This window comes from Poromitra crassiceps, assembly GCF_964638095.1.
Source record: "Poromitra crassiceps genome assembly, chromosome: 3".
In the NCBI taxonomy this organism is placed as follows: Eukaryota; Metazoa; Chordata; class Actinopteri; order Beryciformes; family Melamphaidae; genus Poromitra; species Poromitra crassiceps.
Genome location: NC_139625.1, coordinates 40,399,307 through 40,420,148, shown reverse-complemented (window position 1 = coordinate 40,420,148; position 20,842 = coordinate 40,399,307). Strand labels below are relative to the sequence as shown.

Here is a 20,842-nt window from a genome sequence, read left to right as displayed (position 1 = left end):
GAGGCAAATTTGATGAAATTCCGTCAAGGCATTCCTGAGATATCGCATTAACAAACATTGGACGGACGGACAGTCGGACGGACGGACGGACAACCCGGATCCATAATGCCTCCGGCCTATATATATATATATATATATACAGTGTATATACAGTGTGTATATATATATATATATATATATATATATATATATATATATATATATATATATATATATATATATATACACAGTATATATAATAAATTGTTTTATCTTGATTATTTTGTTTTCATAATTGCGGGAAGCCAAAATTGTAATTGAGATTAAAAATCGATTAATGGTACAGCCCTACAAGGAGCACACAAACCGAAGCACACACAAGCAAGTGCTGTGAAAGAGAGGTAGAGAGAGATGGCAGAGAGAGACGCCAGAGAGAAAGACATTATAAGTATCTTTGGTTATACGTCACTAGAGTCGATGCTGACAATGCTCGTTGTCACCAGGTTGTCACAAGTGCAACAAATCCTTTGCTTGTAAGCACACGCCCGCTCGCTCGCTCTGGAGTCTGGACATGATGAGCCTGTACCTTCTAAACAGGAGCCACAGGGACACATAGTACCAGGAGCCATGATACCAGGAGCCACACAGACATAGTACCAGGAGCCACACGGACATGATAGTACCAGGAGCTTAGGTGCGTAAGATCCGTGTTCATGGGAGCGCGCTCACAACGGACAATTGTGTCTAGACGGGGTTTCTTGTTTACAAACATTAGTGGGTGCGTGCGCATCACAGGGACAGAGGATGACGAGAAATGCATCGAGCTGATCGCCCATTGGTTCAACACAGGTCAGGTGCATCACAAACCCACAGTGAAGTGTAGAAACTTCAATTTTATATCTATTCCAAGCTGTCACTCTACATTTTACATAAATACCACCTGTAATGCCTACATTAACATAAAACAAAACTGTACAAGAAGAAAAGCAGCAGTGAGTGTGCCGTCGGGGGTGTTCGACTTGTTGACTCCTCGCCTGCGCCTGCGCTCGGCTGCTCTCGTCTGCTTTCCAGGCGAGGCGGCAGTCAACTCAAACGAGTGTGGAGCATACAGTCTAAGGTGTGGAGCGGCTTTCTACCCCGGTGATGCGTGTGCATCTATGTGATGACGTTGCACAGAAAGCCGTCTATACATACAGCCCATCCGCATGATGTCTGGATCTGGATATCTTCAGGAGTTCACTGCATGTTTAGAAAGGGCTACAAACTCATCCATGTCCTTAATCACCTCACCCCACTTTCCCTGACAGAAATAAGAGTGGAAAAGTAGGGTTGTCAAAAGTATCGATAAGTGTCAATAATGGAATTTTTAAATGGAATACAATACAACACTCATTTGCAACAGGTATCGATAGTATCGTTTTGATACTAGTTAACGGATAGTACAATAGTCTTTTGTATTGATACCAGTAGTACTTTCTCTTAATGAAAATTCAAACATACTACTGATTTTCCCCTCCCCATCATTCTTGCTTCAACAAGCTAAAAGTTGTCATTTCCTCCCATCGTGGTATCGAAAATGCTATCGAGTCAATATTTTCCTGGGTATCGTATTGACGTTAGAAATTCTGGTACCGTGACATGACAACCCTATGTGGGGTTGAGGTCTAGAATGAAGATGCTTTAGCTCATTTTAGAACATGCAGGCCATCTTTACAAATGTGCAGACGTTTCTGTTCTGCAAGAAGTGAGAGGGGATATCTGGATTCCACAAACCTGCCTGCAGAACAGAATTTGGATGGGAGTTTCCGTGAAAAGTCACTGACATGTTCAATTTCAGATAAGGGGGGCCTACTTTTATAACCAATTTCAGCATAAGCATCTGGGGAAACATGAAAGCTCAGCCAAATTCAAAATTAGTTTACTTTGCTTCCCCCCCCCCCCTAATGAGTTAAATTCTCCAATGAAAACTGTACAGTGGCTTTTGCCTGCAATAAAATAAACCTACTCAGAACTGACTTATGTGATAACCTAGCCTGCATATCAGCGACAGCGAGAGCAAAATCATGAGGTCTGAATCCATCAATAAATCTCAATCTCTTCAACTGTCGGAGCTCTCTCACCAATTCTGGGCTCGTGGCTTGTCTGATGCCTCCTCACGTGCACCTGGATAGCAAAGTGAATCATAACGCCCAGTGTCTGATGCCTCCTCACGTGCACCTGGATAGCAAAGTGAATCATAACGCCCAGTGTCTGATGCCTCCTCACGTGCACCTGGATAGCAAAGTGAATCATAACGCCCAGTGTCTGATGCCTCCTCACGTGCACCTGGATAGCAAAGTGAATCATAACGCCCAGTGTCTGATGCCTCCTCACGTGCACCTGGATAGCAAAGTGAATCATAACGCCCAGTGTCTGATGCCTCCTCACGTGCACCTGGATAGCAATGTGAATCATAACGCCCAGTGTCTGATGCCTCCTCACGTGCACCTGGATAGCAAAGTGAATCATAACGCCCAGTGTCTGATGCCTCCTCACGTGCACCTGGATAGCAATGTGAATCATAACGCCCAGTGTCTGATGCCTCCTCACGTGCACCTGGATAGCAATGTGAATCATAACGCCCAGATGCACATTTCTGGATCAAACCTTCCAGGCGGAACATAAAGACAACAACAACAAAAACAGGATCCCAAGCTGCACACATCAAAAAGCAGAGGGGCCCTTTGAAAGTCATGTGAGGATTGAGTGATGTTCCTCTGCCTGGCAGATCAGCAGGACACGAGGGGAGATGAAGGCTGGGATGTGTCAGGCCTGCCTGCCTGTTAGCTGTGATCACATTAGCCACACTGTGACGGCCAGGCCTACAGCTGAGTCACCTTCACACCAGGCCTACAGCTGAGTCACCTTCAGATCCGGCCTACAGCTGAGTCACCTTCACACCAGGTCTACAGCTGAGTCACCTTCACACCAGGTCTACAGCTGAGTCACCTTAACACCAGGCCTACAGCTGAGTCACCTTTACACCAGGCCTACAGCTGAGTCACCTTAACACCAGGCCTACAGCTGAGTCACCTTCACACCAGGCCTACAGCTGAGTCACCTTCACACCAGGCCTACAGCTGAGTCATCTTCACACCAGGCCTACAGCTGAGTCACCTTTACACCAGGCCTACAGCTGAGTCACCTTTACACCAGGCCTACAGCTGAGTCACCTTTACACCAGGCCTACAGCTGAGTCACCTTAACACCAGGCCTACAGCTGAGTCACCTTAACACCAGGCCTACAGCTGAGTCACCTTAACACCAGGCCTACAGCTGAGTCACCTTCACACCAGGCCTACAGCTGAGTCACCTTCACACCAGGCCTACAGCTGAGTCACCTTCACACCAGGCCTACAGCTGAGTCACCTTCACACCAGGCCTACAGCTGAGTCACCTTCACACCAGGCCTACAGCTGAGTCACCTTAACACCAGGCCTACAGCTGAGTCACCTTTACACCAGGCCTACAGCTGAGTCACCAGGCCTACAGCTGAGTCATCTTCACACCAGGCCTACAGCTGAGTCATCTTCACACCAGGCCTACAGCTGAGTCATCTTCACACCAGGCCTACAGCTGAGTCACCTTCACATCCCAACATCAATGTCAACTTCACGCTAACTCACACACAGATATACTACTCAGCGAAAAGAGGCCATCCATGTGAACAGTGATTGATTGACTGTTATGCCACTATGCCACCACACTACACACTGTACAAACAAGTTGTGTGCCCGACAATTGTTAAGTGTGTAAGACAAGAGTGATTACAAGTTGCTTAAAAAAACAAACTAATCAAATGGAATGTGAACAGTTGCCAATAAGAGGGAAAACAAACTGTATTCCGTAAGAAAGTAGCAGCACACAGAATCCAGAGGCCTACAACATCGCCACTATAGCCACTATAGCCTAACCCAGAAGTGGACATGGCTGTCTATATACTCTAATAAATGGGCCCTGACCTGAGCAATAGGGACATGAGTGGAGAGCAGAGAGAAGCTTTAGTACTGTTTTGTGGTCCATAGTCCAGATCTGGGACAGAGAGGACATGACTGGAGCTAAGTAGCATAATTAGTGCTACTAACACCTACATTTCTCTGATATGAATACAAGTGGAAATAGCAGGTCTAGTCCCAGAGTGCTGGGCCCCATGCTGACGAGTGTGGGACAGATAAATAGAACGGACACACACACACACACACACACACACACACACACACACACACACACACACACACACACACACACACACACACACACACACACACACACACACACACACACACACAGGCATCACATCACAATACAGAAACCACCGCATTTAAAGGGTCACTTTGCCGATTTTCACCCAGCTTTGTATCATTACTGATTACACCATTACTGTAATTATCATTACTGTTGTATAGACAGTTTTAACTTCTCTTTTTATTTTTCATCTTCAATTTGAACTATATATGAACAAAAACGAACAAGCTCAGACACAGGAAAGAAAAATAAAGAAAAACATGCATATAATATCGTTATATTATATTATAATGTGGTGCTACCATCCATATAGGGTGCTTATGTATTTGTAAGAGATGTCGCGCATGGGGTCCCATGCAAGGCGTTCAACAGGAACCAGCCAGGCAAGTCACCCACCGCCCCCAACCTCATCGAGGTAGGTTAGAAACGTTAGACACTTTTTAAGTGATTTGGTTCTCATAGACAGTTTTAACTTGACAACATAAACATTCTAAATTGCCCCTAGCTTACGTCCTGTTGCAGTGTTTGCTAATAGCTGACAGGAAATAAGCTAGGTTTCAAATTGTTCCCTAGCAACACAATTTCGTGAAAACAGTCTATATGCAAATGACCAATGTTTACCATCCCTCCATGTTTCCTGAACCGAAAGCTCCACGTTTTCTTGCCGGCAGAATCTACTCCAAATGAGGTCAAACACATGGTCCTTCAGAATAGATTCTGGAAGGCAGTTTGTGCCATCAGGGAGCTGTCGGTGCAGGCAACATGACGCCAAGGTAAACGTTGGTCATTTGCATAATACCTCAGACATTGTAATGATACAAAGCTGGTTGAAAATCATCAAAATCGCCATTTTATCTCCTCGCTGATGGACATGCACACAGAGGGACTGCACTCATGGTGCTGTCAGATTAACACGTTCACTGCGGTCGACAAGTTAACTCGTCAAAAAAACAACAACAGTTGACTGCCGTCGACGAGTTAACTCGTCAAAAAAAAAAAATTGTTTGACGGTGGGACGTGGATCAAACCCTTTTACATCTCCTATAAAAATATGGGAGCTATTGAATGTGTATAACCTATTTTACCGACCCACTAAGTGGCGACAGTGCTCTCCAGACTACAGAAAGCTGAGCAAAAACAGCAGGAAAAAGCGTGAGGAAACCATTCTCTCATGAAAATGGTTTGGCGAAAACGCTTTCGCGCTGGGAGCTGGCGCACAACGGTGGGGGATTCCAAAAATAGACTCTGGGTGCAACACACTTTGAAACACGTAGCAGAAAGCCCAGAATCGCACGCAGCTTCATCCCAGCTCACAACCGAACCGAGCCCGATCCAGACTCGCCCGACGAGCGGCCGCCAGCAGCCAGGCAGCACAGACAGGCAGCAGAGACTCGCCTGTGACACACGCTGCAGCCACCAGAGACACACCCACGGAGGGAGGAGTTTGAAGGAGAGGGGGGTGGGGGTGCTGTTATTTTGGAGGAAATTACTGTTCAGAACTATTGTTTAGATGTCTGATGTCTCACTGATGCCAAAAATAAATGGTTAAAGTGACTGTTCTGCCTGTTCTATCGAATTTCACAAAAAGGCATTTATCTCAGCTTTCCTTCTCAGACGTGAAACCATGCTGTATTCAACTGCTAATGCCTACATAACAGAACATGATAAAAACTAACTCTTTTAGACAGAGAAAGCACACATTCTATTAGTTCTTTTGAGATATTTTGTGTTCACAAAGTCCTAGCAGAAAATAATCCTCGGCTTTTGAAAGATGAGCCAGAATCCTCAAAAAAGCCCTTGGCAGAAGCTACCTAGTGTATTGGAAAAACTGTTGGCAGTGAATAGGAGCTTATTTTCATAATTTTCTATTTTAACTACTTATCCAGAGCAGCAGACAGTGTGTGTGTGTGTGTGTGTGTGTGTGTGTGTGTAACTACTTATCCAGAGCAGCAGACAGTGTGTGTGTGTGTGTGTAACTACTTATCCAGAGCAGCAGACAGTGTGTGTGTGTGTGTGTGTGTGTGTGTGTGTGTGTGTGTGTGTGTAACTACTTATTCAGAGCAGCAGACAGTGTGTGTGTGTGTGTGTGTGTGTGTGTGTGTAACTACTTATCCAGAGCAGCAGACAGTGTGTGTGTGTGTGTGTAACTACTTGTCCAGAGCAGCAGACAGTGTGTGTGTGTGTGTGTGTGTGTGTAACTACTTATCCAGAGCAGCAGACAGTGTGTGTGTGTGTGTGTGTGTGTGTGTGTGTGTGTGTAACTACTTATCCAGAGCAGCAGACAGTGTGTGTGTGTGTGTGTGTGTGTGTGTGTGTGTGTGTGACTGACTACTTATCCAGAGCAGCAGACAGTGTGTGTGTGTGTGTGTGTGTGTGTGTGTGTGTGTGTGTAACTAACTACTTATCCAGAGTGTAGAGTATATAACTACTTATCCAGAGCAGCAGACATTTCTGAAATTGATGCAGTATTTAGTGAGAATCCATCGAGCAATGTCCTGAAACAGAGGCCGATAAGGCATGTGGATTCAGTGGGAACCGTGCATGTATGTCCTGTAAAAAGCATATTTTCTGCCACGCACTGGTTCATATCCTTATTATATGATAGAGACAGAACTGGGAGCACCTCTGATCTGCCTGCTGATCCCAGATCCTGGGACTGTGTGTGGGACCTGACCCTCACGAGTCACGAAGGATTTTTTGTTTGTTTGTTTTAGATTCAAATATTCAAATATGATTTTGGGTCAATTTTGACAGCCCTAGTGTGTGCGTGTGTGTGTGCATGTGTTTGTGTGAATTTAATATAAATTTGTGCATGTTTTCATTCAGTACTTAATTTTAGGTTCATGCTACAGAGAGATCTCTGTGTGTGTGTGTGTGTGTGTGTGTGTGTGTGTGTGTGTGTGTGTGTGTGTGTGTGTGCGTGTGCGTGTGCGTGTGCGTGTGCGTGTGTGTGTGTGCGCATGTGCGTACGCATGTGGGGAGGAAACGGAGTAAGAATAAAAGATGCTAATGCCACGGCCTCCCTCCCACCATTCCTCCATCCATCCCCAGGCAGGACAGTGAAGCGGTGTGATTTTGTCCCGTTTTCTTCACGGGTCTGTGGGACATGTGGAGACAGCATGAGCCTGTTGACTAAGTGAGGTTAACTTCCTGTAATTGGGGCTCTGACCTCCCAGCTGCTCCAGAGGGCCCGTCGAGAGATGAGCAAGGCACTGCTGCAGACAGAGCGAGGCTGATGTCATGGCGTGCCTCTGAGGAGACACAATTCGTTGTTAGGGACGAGTCTGGGCACCGTGCTCCGCTAGAGTAACATGCCCCTATGAGGGCTCGGCTCCGCCTGCGTGTTTTACAGGCAAATGAGTCAGAAAGAGGGCCTTCCGAGACTTTGTGTTGAAACACACACACACACACACACACACACACAGTGGTGTTGTCTACGTGCTACGCAGCTATACGCAGTATACACACTGCGAAATGACTCAGATTTGCATATGCGCACTGGGAAATGCGCTATGATACGTATCGTTTTCAATTTCCATTCATAAAATTCACCCTGTGCGCTCTGTGTGTTACCCTACGTTCACACACAGCACCCAAGCCTTGCCTTTACCCACGCTTTTAAATAGGCGTCCTTTTTAGTCAATGAGGCTGTGTACACAGGGCACCTCAACGTGAACCTTCCATACCCACGCCTCGCCTGAGCTGCGCCGATTTTTACGTGAGTTCTATTTTCAAGCCGACTAGGCGCGTGAAGGCAGACTTTTTCTGTCAAGCCAGGAAAGAAAAACGCGACAATATCCGTGGGAAATGGCAAAGTCAACTGAATTTAAAAATAAAATGGTGTTACAGCGTTGAGCAGAGAGAGAGAGAGAGAGATTCGGGTGGCTATCACATGGGGCTTTCTCCCTGTCGGTAAACAAATCTTCAGGAGAGAGAATAGCGACCGAAGAAGCAAGATGAAGCTGATAGCTGAAGCTATTCTGTAAATTTGGGGAGGAACAACAACAAAAAATGGGTCGAATCTCCGCCCACTTCCGGCCGAAACCATGCCTCCCCCCACGACCAGGGGGGGGGGGGGGGGGGGGTCAGAGTCACAGTATACCCTCTGAAAAAAGGTAGACTACACCACTGCATACACACACACACACAGCAATATCAAAGCCAGGGGGGGGGGGGGGGGGGGGGGGGTCAGAGTCACAGTATACCCTCTGAAAAAAGGTAGACTACACCACTGCATACACACACACACACAGCAATATCAAAGCCACCGTGGAGGACAGACAGCAGTCAAGCAGGATATAGCTGACTCACAAAAATCAGAGCAAGTCATGCAAATCAAGCTCAAGAGAAGGTAAGGCATGAGTCAGCCTCTTGGGGCACAGCTTGGGTTGCTCGAGGTTTCCTAGACTCTAGGAGACCCTGGCTCTAGAACTCTAGGACCTAGACCCTCTTACATCAATTAGCTGAGCTGGCTTGGCTAGCTGTCATCCCAGAGAGAAAGGACAACATGCTTGAGGTGTGGGGGGTGAGAGCGCCCTGCCCAGCTCCCCAGACAGAAAGGGATTGAAGTCTCCCAGTAGACTGGGCAAGTGTTTCCGAAGCCCCGACAAAGGAGCCGAAAGATTGCCGTACAAGCTTGTAATTACTGCTTTTCTGAATGGGGCTGAGGAGCTGTTTGGCTGACACCAGTGGCATGGCTCTCCCTGGCTCCGAGTCTTTCCCTGCTCAGGGCTTACTGCCTGGGCACAAAGTTCCCTCTGTCCTGGCCTGGCTAAGACCGGGGCCCCATTCCAGCACAGAGAAGCCTTTGAAAATGGCCTGGCACGAGAACCTCACTATGGCTATATGTATCTGAGGCCTGCCAGGGACATCGAACCAATCAGAAGCAAGGGGAGGCAGCCCGATAGAGATGAAGCGAGAAGGAGAGAGAAATGAGAAAGAAAGTGGAAGAGAGGCATCAAAGGTATAGGCCATATGAAATCCCTTTTGTTTCCAAATTCAGTTTTTTCCATTTTAATTTTAATTTAGGGGTTAGGAGGATCTTCTTTTCTGAGAGACTTTGCTCAGTCTCTCAGACAGCCTCTTTGACATGTTTCTAAAAGTTAAAACGTAACGTAAGGGTCCCACGCAAGACCTCTCACACCTCTCAACACCCTGATCAAAAAGGGAATTATTTCTCTAGGGCCTATTTTACGATTATGAAATAATTTAGGTTACTACAATAATTAGATATACTTTTGGTTTTGATAATTAGGTCTAGTCTACTTTTTCCCCCATTTTAAAACTAATTATGGAAAATTCTGCAATATTCCATGTTTTACAGTTCAGTTTATTCCATTTTTATTACCAAATTCCATGGTCAGTTTTTTCCATTTTGCGGAAATCATATGGCTCTAATCAAAGGACTAGGAGGACGAGTTTGTGATGAGACGAGGAAGTCCAAAGAACGGCCCAGCTGGACAGAAGGACGAGGCAGCGGTAACAGGCCAGGATGACATGGTGGCTTACAACAAAGGACAGAAAATGATTTGTGCCCTCTGTGTGTACAGTATGTGACTCATATTCAGGACCATTCTAGAAGTTCTGTAATCCACTGGCACTGACTCACTGCTGTATCATCTCCCTCCATCTCAGACATGACAAGCACCTGGTTAAAGCAACATGACATAAGTGACAGACAAACGAGATCTGAGGGAGTGTGACACGGGGGAACACATTCTGGAGAAGCTTGTATTAACAAAGACTAAAGCAGAAACTGAAGGCTGCAGTCAGACTGCAGTCAAACCTTAAACTGTTCCACAGCGAGCGAGCTTGGCCACAAGGTCATGCACCGGTCAGACAGAGAATTATAGCTTTGGAAGAGAGAGATCCCGCAGCAATATATAGTAAATCCACTGACTCCTCCACAGCCTGCTTTCCTGTAATGGTGGGAGTGTTGAGGAGTGGGGGGTAAAGTGAGGTCTCTACACCTCCTGCTGCTGCCCATAAGCACAACAGATGCACGGGAAGTAACAAAGCATCTCTCTGGCTCCCCTCTCTCCATCTGCCTCTCTCTCTTTCTGTCAGTCCCTCTGTCTGCTGTCTCCTCCTGTACTTGCAACTGGCAGACAACCAGGCACAAACCTGTCTGATTGAGCAAACCTCAGAACCTGATACCTCCAGAGAAAAACAGGCATGCCTGCTGGCAGGCAAACGATACTCACATCATCCAACCGCGAGCCGAGCTTCTGGAATTCCACCAATTCCAGTGGAGGAAGTGATGAACGTCTGTGCAAGAGGGGAAGAGAAGGAAAGGGCATGTTCAGGCAAATTCTGAGAGAGAAACACAAGCAACACTGTCAACAGACTGTCCAAGGAAGGATCTGTTCATACCAGGAGTAAAACACTTTTCTTTCTCTTTAAAGTGCCTACATCTGTGATAAGACTGATAACTTAACAGCTGTCATGCTGCTGACCATTCAGTGCTTTCATCGAATGCTAGTTACGAATGAAGTAGCACACCACAATCAACAACACTAACTGGAGCAATGAATTGCTCAACTGACCACACACGTGATGCCAACACATATAGCTGAAGCACTTCAGAAAACACTGGTAGCGTGACTGACTGTGGCCCGCTCGCTATCAGTGCAACACAGTTCAGTGAGTAATGTGCATAGCTAACCACGGGCAAAATGAGTTTTGCTCACAGCCATACACAAGAAGACAGCTCTGGCAGAGTGCCAGACTGTATTCATTGACATTATCTCCCAGCAGGGTGTCCTCAAGCCTTCCTCTCTTCTTATCCAAAAAGAACTCACATTTGTATGTGGGAGAGGCAGCAAGATAAATGGACACTTTAAACACTTTGCATAGTTTAAAAGTAGTAATGGTCAACTCATTCCTATTTCCTCTTTCTTATTTGTAGGTGGGCCAGGACTCAGGAGTTTGACAATGAAAGCCTGTGTCCTACTCCTTGAGGGCCATTCACATCCTCTTAAAAGGTAATTGCGCCGCTAACAGCTTAGGTGGTCTCCTTGTCCGGACTGGAGTGATGCAAAACTAGTTCTACTGTGATCTGATTTGACAACACGGTGCAAAACTAGTTCTACTGTGATCTGATTTGACAACACGGTGCAAAACTAGTTCTACTGTGATCTGATTTGACAACACGGTGCAAAACTAGTTCTACTGTGATCTGATTTGACAACACGGCGCCAAAATCTGACAGCAGACCACAAACCGCAACAAGCTATTCCATTAATTCATGGTGCAAAAAGAGATTGCCAATATTCGTCACAATAATTCCACAACTTTATGGTCCATAAATACACGAGTGGATTGAGACAAGCTCAAGCTGGTTGAGTGGCTGGTATTTGACGTGGGCTCATGGATGACGTGCCTTCACTTTTATAAGTTGTGTGGTATAAAGAGCAATGGAGGGGAAGTGGAGTGCTGGTGCCTGAAGAGGAATGTGAAAAATCCTAATGAGCTGGCTGCCTGGCTGCCCCAACTGCAGCAGTCAGGAACTGCGATTTAAAAGTGGAAATCTGCTCTAGGCTGCACTTTCCCTCTCCCTGCCCTCCCTGACTGGCTCTCTGTCTGCCTCCAAGGACTCCATTAGAGAGACAGTGAGCTCCTGATGCACATGGACAGGTAGACGCAGAGACCAAGACCCAGACATACAAACACACGGGCACACATGATGAAGCAAAACCCAGACTCTAAAACACGACAGACTTAACTTAAGGGACCTGAATTATTTTAGACTGGGACAAACCAAGCTGTTTCTAATCTGAAAACATCAAAGAAACAGAACAAAAACTTAAGAATGGCGTAATGCTGTTCTATGGTGTTAGCCACCACCTTGAGATTTTATTTCCACAAAACTTGTCGCGTCCCAAACTGTGAATACTTTTCGACGTTTTCATTGGAAAGCACAGTTTTGAATGTAGGTTCTGGTCTTTGTGCAGGGTGCAATCAGGACTAACCCAGGCCTAATTAGTTTTGAATGTAGGTTACGGTCTTTGTGCAGGGTGCAATCAGGGCTAACCCAGGCCTAATTAGTTTTGAATGTAGGTTATGGTCTTTGTGCAGGGTGCAATCAGGACTAACCCAGGCCTAATTAGTTTTGAATGTAGGTTATGGTCTTTGTGCAGGGTGCAATCAGGACTAACCCAGGCCTAATTAGTTTTGAATGTAGGTTCTGGTCTTTGTGCAGGGTGCAATCAGGGCTAACCCAGGCCTAATTAGTTTTGAATGTAGGTTCTGGTCTTTGTGCAGGGTGCAATCAGGACTAACCCAGGCCTAATTAGTTTTGAATGTAGGTTATGGTCTTTGTGCAGGGTGCAATCAGGACTAACCCAGGCCTAATTAGTTTTGAATGTAGGTTACGGTCTTAGTGCAGGGTGCAATCAGGACTAACCCAGGCCTAATTAGTTTTGAATGTAGGTTATGGTCTTTGTGCAGGGTGCAATCAGGACTAAGCCAGGCCTAATTAGTTTTGAATGTAGGTTATGGTCTTTGTGCAGGGTGCAATCAGGACTAACCCAGGCCTAATTAGTTTTGAATGTAGGTTATGGTCTTTGTGCAGGGTGCAATCAGGGCTAAGCCAGGCCTAATTAGTTTTGAATGTAGGTTATGGTCTTTGTGCAGGGTGCAATCAGGACTAACCCAGGCCTAATTAGTTTTGAATGTAGGTTATGGTCTTTATGCAGGGTGCAATCAGGGCTAAGCCAGGCCTAATTAGTTTTGAATGTAGGTTATGGTCTTTGTGCAGGGTGCAATCAGGACTAAGCCAGGCCTAATTAGTTTTGAATGTAGGTTATGGTCTTTGTGCAGGGTGCAATCAGGGCTAAGCCAGGCCTAATTAGTTTTGAATGTAGGTTATGGTCTTTGTGCAGGGTGCAATCAGGGCTAAGCCAGGCCTAATTAGTTTTGAATGTAGGTTATGGTCTTTGTGCAGGGTGCAATCAGGACTAACCCAGGCCTAATTAGTTTTGAATGTAGGTTATGGTCTTTATGCAGGGTGCAATCAGGGCTAACCCAGGCCTAATTAGTTTTGAATGTAGGTTATGGTCTTTGTGCAGGGTGCAATCAGGGCTAACCCAGGCCTAATTAGTTTTGAATGTAGGTTACGGTCTTTGTGCAGGGTGCAATCAGGGCTAACCCAGGCCTAATTAGTTTTGAATGTAGGTTATGGTCTTTGTGCAGGGTGCAATCAGGACTAACCCAGGCCTAATTAGTTTTGAATGTAGGTTATGGTCTTTGTGCAGGGTGCAATCAGGACTAACCCAGGCCTAATTAGTTTTGAATGTAGGTTATGGTCTTTGTGCAGGGTGCAATCAGGGCTAACCCAGGCCTAATTAGTTTTGAATGTAGGTTATGGTCTTTGTGCAGGGTGCAATCAGGACTAACCCAGGCCTAATTAGTTTTGAATGTAGGTTATGGTCTTTGTGCAGGGTGCAATCAGGGCTAACCCAGGCCTAATTAGTTTTGAATGTAGGTTATGGTCTTTGTGCAGGGTGCAATCAGGACTAACCCAGGCCTAATTAGTTTTGAATGTAGGTTACGGTCTTTGTGCAGGGTGCAATCAGGGCTAACTCAGGCCTAATTAGTTTTGAATGTAGGTTACGGTCTTAGTGCAGGGTGCAATCAGGGCTAACCCAGGCCTAATTAGTTTTGAATGTAGGTTACGGTCTTTGTGCAGGGTGCAATCAGGGCTAACCCAGGCCTAATTAGTTTTGAATGTAGGTTATGGTCTTTGTGCAGGGTGCAATCAGGGCTAACTCAGGCCTAATTAGTTTTGAATGTAGGTTACGGTCTTTGTGCAGGGTGCAATCAGGGCTAACCCAGGCCTAATTAGTTTTGAATGTAGGTTATGGTCTTTGTGCAGGGTGCAATCAGGGCTAACCCAGGCCTAATTAGTTTTGAAAGTAGGTTACGGTCTTTGTGCAGGGTGCAATCAGGACTAACCCAGGCCTAATTAGTTTTGAATGTAGGTTACGGTCTTTGTGCAGATTGTCTTTGTGCACACTGATAAAGCCACCAAGTCGAGTAAAGAAGACGCCTTTATATCGATCAAATACATTTCTTGGATGATTGCATCATAGCCTTTGTTTTTGTGTGTTTTATTGCTGTTTAAATGTTATTTCTGAATGTAAATTCAAACCCAAACCGAATTAATTAATTTATTAACGGGCCTCGCTCGCCTCACTCCTTTTGCACTGCAAGCACAGACCGCAGTGCATAGATAATTATTTTTGAAATACACGCCAACAAAAATGATTTTAAAATGAAGATTTAATTTGCTAAAAATATGTTATGTATTTAAAAAATGATTAAATCAATCTTTTTTCAATACATTTTGACTGGGCCGGTAAATATTCTATAAGGCCGGAATTTTGGAATGATACCGGCTGCATTGGCCGGCCAGAAAAAAGCCTAGCGGAATCCCTGACCGCAATACTATCTTACCGTGACTTAAGTATTGTGATAATATCGTATCGTGGGGCATCTGGTGATTCCCACCCCTAAGCCTAATATATATATATACTAGGGCTGTTCGATTTGGCCTAAAAAAAAGACGATTTTTTTCTCTCAAAACTCGATTTTCGATTTTTTTATACTATTATACTTCTCTAAACATTTGTTGCACTACAGAGCTCTTTTTTTCTTCTTTTTTTCATAAGTGACAATTTACGCTTTTACTCTGAAGGCAGAACAACCCAACTTCCTGTTTTAGCCTAACTTGCTATGCCTAACTTCCTGCTAACCTGCAGTCACTTGACTGGTGGATTTGATCGAGCACTCTGTGCTCCGTTTGAGGGATACTCTTGGTTCGATGACCCTTGCGCGTGTGCCTCCGTGACATAATTATATAATTATATCAGCAGTGTCTAAGCGACCACCTGCACTCGGAGTTATATCTGTACTAGAATAACACAAAGTCACAACAGGTATGCGGGGAACTGCGATAGCAGTTAGAGGAAATTCAGACTTCAGTTGAGTGAGGCTGGTAAATGGGCTGGTGGTAACATAACGTTACACTACAGCCATGAAGCAGAAGCTACTTGGTGGCCTCACGTGTTGTTTTGTTATGTGAACTGGCAACATTTCACCGTCTGGTGAGAACGTCTGTGTGCGTGTGTTGTGGGTGGCAATCGTTATCTTGTACAGCTACAGCCCGCAGTGCAACACGCTGCTCGCACTCTGTGTGCTTTTTGGTGGTGTTGAAATAAGTTCATTGCGGGGCTGTCTTCAGTAGCCAGTAGTCACAGCCTCCAGAGACTTTACAGCGGGGAGAATAGAACGAACACCTTAAACAGCACGCGTACATGAGAGAGCCGCCCCGCCATAAAGTAATTACCCTAGTTAAAGTGTAAATCGATTTGACGATTTTAATTTTTTTAACATCGTCCTAACTAATTAATTCGATTACGATTCAAAATTGATTTATCGAGCAGCCCTAATATATACCCCTAGGGAGGGGCAATCAATCAATCAATCAATAAATCAATCAATAATCCATAAACCAGTTTTGTTTGTGCCCATCTCTAGGTATGCTTTCTAGTGAGGGTGACCTGCTGTGAAGTTTTTTGTCACATTGTTACTGAATCCTGTGAGAATAATCTGTGTGCTTGGGTGCATAAAGTTGCAACAGATCGGAGAGATCAGCCTACTTGGAGTTCATTGAAAAGGCAAATTTACTGTCGCACATCTAAAAAAAACAATCCATGTTTAGGGTGAGGGGTGGCTCCCACAGAAGCTTCAAAAGAGATCTGGAGGTATTAAATATGACAAGCCCACCTCTACCTCCTCCATGCAGAAAACACATACTGACAACCATTTACACACACACTGCCAAACAGCTTACTTTTTCCCTCTGCAGCCTAGCATTCCCTCCAGCTGAAAAAGATTCATGATTTATGTGGGAATTTTTTCCCTGTGACATTCTGAAGGGAAATCTTTGGATTTCAGAATGCCAATGCCGCAGGCTTAGCTGAATCTGTTTCAATTGTATTATTATTGGTGTGACTCCTGGCTCTTGGGAACTCTCTGGACTCAGTGTCTCCCTAAGAGTGGAAGTTCAAGAGGAAAGGTCCTTGGTCTGCTGTTCCCTTACAGTTTGAATCTAAAATATAGCTATCAAAAATACATGATTGATATTGTCTCTGCCTCCGAGTGGAGCTGGGTGTGTTTCAGACATACACTCAGGTGATACTGTTACTGCCACACTGCCTAGCCTACATCACGCTCTCTAGAGGCCCTATTCACATTCACAAATAAATAAACACCATCAAGATCTTTACACATCTTGGACACACCTGGGACAACAGGCCTATTTGTAAAAATCAAGAACTAGGCTAAATGCTTTTAGACAACTTCCTATGTATCAGCCGAAAGCACTTCAAAGGTCATATATTTCATGAGTGTAGTAATACAGCTGAAGGTTGTATATTTTCCATGAGAAGCCTAGCCGTATCAACAGTACAGAAACAAGCAACTATGCATTGCAATGGAGAACATGTTTTTTTTATTTATCAGATCTCCTGCCGTCAGTTGCCAATCAGCCTTGGGCTTTTTACACGGGAGGTGACATCCACACGCGGCACTCACCACCCCTCATCACCACCCCTCATGATGAAGGGAACAAATAGCTGGTGCTCCTGTGTGGTGGGAACCATAAAAACACACAGGTGTGTGTAGCCTACAACAAGGGGTTTCAACTGATTGTGACCCAGGGACCACCATTCTGACTGAAGAAGGTGTGAGGAATGTATGGGTTGAGATTACATTATTACCGGTATTATACATTATTGAATGCATGGTCACGGACCACCTGCAATGCCTTCATGGACCACCAGGGGGCCACATACCACCTGTTGAAAACCCCTCTTCTACAAGCTGCTGCTAATGACCACCAGCTAGCTAAAGTTTACATATGTCTATATAGCCATTATAACTACTGAATTGTAATGTACATAGCCTAACAGATACTGTACACATACACTTGCTCCACACTTTGGGCTCTCATTATTTTTTCAAAAGAGAACAAACTCTTCATTTCACTAGTCAGTCCGCTGTAATCAATTGTGCATTTCATGGTGATGAGATGTGATTTTTTTCCCGTGGGGGGCGGGGGGGAGTGTGTGTGTGTGTGTGTGGGGGGGGGGGGGGTTGGGGGGGAGAAGCTACGTTAACAATAACCGATTAACTGATTGTTAACTCATTGAGTGCCATGGACGTCTTTCGACGTCCAATTAAATAGTGACGTAGAGTGCCAAGGACGTCTTTCGACGTCCAATGCGTTTTTTGACGGTGGGACGTCGATCAAAGCCTTCTGCATCTCCTGTACAAATATTGTAGCTATTGGAGGTCTATAACCTATTTTACAAACCCATTAGGTGGCGACAGTGCTCTCCAGATTTGACACAGGTCCTGAGAAACAGGAGGAAAAAGCCGTGATCAAAGAGAAACCGATGCATGCTGCAGCCAGAGCCATATAGATTGCTCTGTCTGGAGCTGACGTTGGCTGCGAACATGAGTCAATCCGCGCACACAACTGAGCCCCTCTGTCTCTGTCTGTCTGTCTGTATAGTTTCTCCACACGATTAGCCACCAGAAAAGCAGCACCCGACGCCAAACCATTCAGCAGTCCGGTTTGGCTCTTCCGCGTCGCGCTGGGAGCCGCCCGGCACACACAAACGGAGCACTCCGAAAATAGAGTGGGTGCGTGAGGCTGTGTAGTGTGGGGAGGAGTTTGCAGCTGAGGAGGGGAGGGGGGGAGAGGGGGGTGGGGCACGCAGGGCATCACACAACTACACCACGTCACTACATCAGAAAATATTATCTTCAGACTCAGTGAATGTGCTTGAAATGCTGCATTTCACAAAAGGCGGAATATCTCAGCTAATAATTTGAAACGCCTGTATTTGCTCAAAACGACCTATCTTCTCCGGCTCATAACTAAAGAACGGAAAATGGTATCAATAAACTTTTTTTTGCTGATGATACAATAGAGCCAGTTCGTTCTTTGTGCGTGTTCGGTGTTTACATAGTAATATCACACAATATTCTGTGGGCCTCGAGAAATCACTGAAAACGCTCTGAAAACTCTGGCACTGGGAGCGTCCGTTCTCCAAAAGTGGCTGGCACTCAATGAGTTAAGGTGTGCAACTAATGGTTAAGGAAAATGCATGAAATTCCCATCCCTAGTGTCCAGTCCGCTCTAATCAATTGTGCATTTCACTATAGTCCGGCGACATGGTGTAATCAATTGTGTGTGGACACTCCATGTTGCGGTGTCAAACAGGTTACGGTGACCCCCGTGACCCTCCTGTAAATAACGCCCTTTCTCTGTAACCTTCTGTTTCTGCTTCTCGTGCCATGACAGCTCCTATTAGAGGCTGTAGGAGCTCGGCACTCTCTCATTTGGAATGATCAACTGTAGAGCGAACAATGAAGTTCACAACCCTTCACCAAAGCTTGCCTTGCTGGACCGAGCAACCGGGCCACTTACATGAACCCCTATGCAATGAGAGCATTTCCCAGCAGCGTACCTTGGTAAATAGGGCCGTGCAGGCTGGGACAGAGAGAGAGCAGAGACAGAGAGCGGTTTGTAGGGACAGAAGTCGGGTTTCCATCCACCTGTTTTGATGCGAAATTTCAATTTGCGCATAAAAAAACTGAGTGGAAACGCTGCCTAATTCGCAAAAACCTCCAAATATCGCAGAAAAGTCAGGTGTGTCGATAAAAGGAAAATGCGAAACGTGCGGTGGAAACAGTTTAAGCGATATTCCGTTGTCTCTCCATTCAAAAACAACACAGTTTGCCTTGATCACTGCAAAACATGACATGCCGTGTGTAGCCTCCACACAATAGGGCTACACACGGTAAATAATGGTACGCGCAGCACAATACCCGCCGTGGTAAACAGAAGAAGACTGGGATATTAACTTTAAGGCGACTCTAGACTTGAATGAAATTGTATTCACTTACTATCTGCTCCGTGGATTACCATTTTACAATTTCGGAGCCGAAATTGTAACATAGCAACGTTGGTATTTTACAATTTTTTGGGAGATCAGGTTGGGATTATAACGTTAGTTTGCCGAGTCGCACCTGGTAATCCAGAAATGGCGTCATGGTACCTTTGTCTACTTGTAGATCATCAAGAAACTTTAAATTAATAACGTTAGATGTGTTTAACAGAGCTGTATATCGGGTCTAGCAGCTGATCAGCAGCTCAGACAGCCTCAAACACGAGGTGATTGACAGCTCTATAATTCGCAAAATAGCAGTGGATGGAAACGCGCATTGTTTCGCATTTTATTTTGCCGGCTTTCTGAAAATTCGATTAAAGGTTGTGATACATTTGGATGGAAACCCAGCTAGAGAGAGAGCAGAGAGAGAGGGGTTTGTAGGGACAGAGAGAGCAGAGAGAGAGCGGTTTGTAGGGACAGAGAGAGAGCAGAGAGAGAGAGCGGTTTGTAGGGACAGAGAGAGAGCAGAGACAGAGAGCGGTTTGTAGGGACAGAGAGATAGCAGAGAGAGAGAGGGGTTTGTAGGGACAGAGAGAGCAGAGACAGAGAGGGGTTTGTAGGGACAGAGAGAGAGCAGAGACAGAGAGGGGTTTGTAGGGACAGAGAGAGAGCAGAGACAGAGAGGGGTTTGTAGGGACAGAGAGAGCAGGGACAGAGAGATAGCAGAGACAGAGAGGGGTTTGTAGGGACAGAGAGATAGCCGAGACAGAGAGGGGTTTGTAGGGACAGAGAGAGCAGAGACAGAGAGGGGTTTGTAGGGACAGCGAGAGAGCAGAGAGAGAGAGGGGTTTGTAGGGACAGAGAGCGAGCAGAGACAGAGAGGGGTTTGTAGGGACAGAGAGAGAGCAGAGACAGAGAGGGGTTTGTAGGGACAGAGAGAGCAGAGACAGAGGGGTTTGTAGGGACAGAGAGATAGCAGAGACAGAGAGGGGTTTGTAGGGACAGAGAGAGTAGAGACAGAGAGGGGTTTGTAGGGACAGAGAGAGCAGAGACAGAGAGGGGTTTGTAGGGACAGACAGAGAGAGCAGAGACAGAGAGGGGGTTGTAGAGACAGAGAGAGAGAGCAGAGACAGAGAGGCATTTGTAGGGACAGAGAGAGCAGAGACAGAGAGGGGTTTGTAGGGACAGAGAGAGAGAGCAGAGACAGAGAGGCATTTGTAGGGACAGAGAGAGCAGAGACAGAGAGGGGTTTGTAGAGACAGTTGCTTTCTTCTCTGCTCCCTACAAAAGGTAAATATCCCGTTCCAAAGAGGGCTGAGGAAGGCAGTGAAGCGTTTTTGTTACCAGACAAATACCACCCATCTCAGTCAGCCTGGGGCTGGCGTATGCCTGTGTGTGTGTGTGTGTGTGTGTGTGTGTGTGTGTGTGTGTGGTGTGTGGTGTGTGGTGTGTGTGTGTGTGTGTGTGTGTGTGTGTGTGTGTGTGTGTGTGTGTGTGTGTGTGTCTTGGGATGAAGTGGTCTCCATCAGTGGAGGATTAAAATAGAGGGGATGCAAGTGTAGTAGCAGTATAATTAACACAGTGTTGATGCAGGGAGGGGGTAGAGTGAATAGTTA

The 20,842-nt window shown here is 45.7% G+C and overlaps 1 protein-coding gene across 2 annotated transcripts in view; it reads right to left on the bottom strand.

The window, feature by feature from the left end:
* LOC310772685 (signal-induced proliferation-associated 1-like protein 1) overlaps window positions 1–20,842 on the bottom strand; it is a 78,600-nt gene that overhangs the window by 36,719 nt on the left and 21,039 nt on the right. For both annotated transcript variants that reach the window (XM_083632549.1, XM_083632550.1), the window contains exon 2: window positions 10,467–10,530. The gene's annotated coding sequence lies outside the window, so the exon portion shown is untranslated. The remainder of the gene's footprint in view (window positions 1–10,466; window positions 10,531–20,842) is intronic.